A 2,192-nucleotide genomic window follows, 5' to 3' on the forward strand; every position below is an offset into this window, starting at 1 on the left:
ACTCGCGAGGAACCCAGACGTTCGTGTCCTTTGCCGCTCCAGACCTTTGGGTTATTGTTCTTCCTTCTTTGCCCCGCTGAGTAGGATCGCGTGGGGCTGCCTGTGCTTCGCTTGTGACTCTGAAGAGGCTCTGTTGTGCGTGGTCCGTGCCCCTTTTGCCGTGCCCTTTCAGACACTCTAGCTCAGCAGCTCGAGCCCCGCCTGCCCACGCCCCCTGCAACCCGCCCCCCTTCTGCCCACACCCCCTGTAGCCCGCCCTACTCCTGACTACGCCCCCTGCAGCCCACGTCCCTCCTACCCACGACCCATGCAGCCCGCGCTCCTCCTACCGAAGACCTCTGCAGCCCCCCGCCCCAACCCCGGCCCAGGTCTTCTACAGCCAGCGCCCCCTGAAGCTCTCACCTCTCCTGCCCACGTCCCCTGTAAGCCCGCACCCCTCCTGTCCACCCCCTCTTCAGCTGGAGCCCCTTGCCCGCTTGAGAGGAGCAGAGCTTGCTACTCCGTGACTTCCCTGGGCTCCTGAGCTGCAGGAGGGACCCTGTGACGCATCCTCCTGGCATTAGAACACATCACCTTCTATTTATAGCCACTCCTCCGACCGCAAACCTTTTGGCTTCCTCATCGTACATGAAAATTCTCATCAAGGACCAAAGATTCCAACCTTCAGCAGCTAGGAATCCTATGCTACCCGTTCTTCTAGTTCCAAGTAGAAACGCTGCAGGTCTAATAATGGTTTCCTAATCTTCTAAAGCTTTAAACTTTCGCGACTTTATTTTTGCATACGTTCAAAACATTTCTAGTGAATTTGATCGGTCTATTGCAAGTTCATGAAATATTCTCTAAGAATTTAATCAGGCCAAGCAAGCCCTAAACTGGCTGAATTTTGGGGAAAGATGTTTCTAGGTGGTTTTCTGAATCTGCTAAAATCCAACAGTTCTAAATGTAACATATATTTGGAAGAAGGGGCACTGTTATATATTTCAAACAAATGGAAAGATTTTACTTTTATTTTTAATTGTGGCTTTTAGATACTGATTTTATACTTTTATATGTTCGTTATTCATGTAATTATAAGTGGTTATGACTAATTCTTACCTAGTCACATTGAAGTTTGCAGTAACTGGGACCGAATTTTTAAGGCTGTGATTTATTTCTCATAATTCTGCTGTTTCCCCCATCAATCTAAAGAGGAAGCCTGACCATTGACTTGGCTTCTACTCAGTTTCACTTTCTCAACAGCAGAAATTCCACAGTAGATGGCCCTTTAGATTTAAGAAAAAGGGCTGGATAAACATCCCTAGTTATGGATTTATTTTTAAAAAGCCTAGCAAACCACAGCTTAATCCGTACAAAGGTAGATCTGTGACCTCAAAACACAGGCAGAAAAGTGTACAATGAGCCGTTCTTGCTAACACATGGGCTATGAAAGTCTTGCAGCCATGGAGCAGTTTCACTGTGGACGTTAAAAAGACCACCACAACAACTGTTACATGCATTATAAAACAACCATTTAATGGCATGACCTTGTTAGGGACAATCTGGTAATATCTATCACATTTTAGAATGTGCATATGGAAGGACAGTTAAGAGCACTGGTTGCTCTTGCAGAGGACCCTTGTTCAGTTTTCAGCACCCTACATGGCTGCCCACAACCATCTATAACTCCAATTCAACCTGATACTGTCTTCTGGTTTCCCCAGGTACTGGGCATACATGCAGTGAACACATACACACACACAAACACATACACATGAAAAAAAATTAAGTTTTTTAAAAAGTACATATTCACGGAGCAGCAATTCCACTACAGATTTCCTAAGCAGAGCACATGTGAAATCCTATCTGTTGCAATGTTTACCCTAGGAACCGACTAGAAGCAATACAAATGCTCTATACCATGGCACATCCATATTAGGATTTGTTTTGTAGGCCTGAAGAGTAAAACCACTCCTTTAGTACTGACATGGAAGTGACTGCAAAATACAGCAGTAAGAAAAGTACAAAAACTGCTTGATGCAGACACATCTGTGGTTTCAGGTAATCCAGAGGCAGAGGCAAGAGGAACACTAGAGCACAGTGATTCCAGTCTAGCTTGGTCAACACATTAAACTCTGGGGGAAAAGAGAGGGAGAGTGGGAGAGAGAGGGAGAGAGGGAGAGAGAGAGGGAGGGAGGGAGGGAGGGAGAGAGAGA

The sequence above is a fragment of the Mus caroli genome, chromosome 11 (genome assembly GCF_900094665.2).
Source record: "Mus caroli chromosome 11, CAROLI_EIJ_v1.1, whole genome shotgun sequence".
In the NCBI taxonomy this organism is placed as follows: domain Eukaryota; kingdom Metazoa; phylum Chordata; class Mammalia; order Rodentia; family Muridae; genus Mus; species Mus caroli.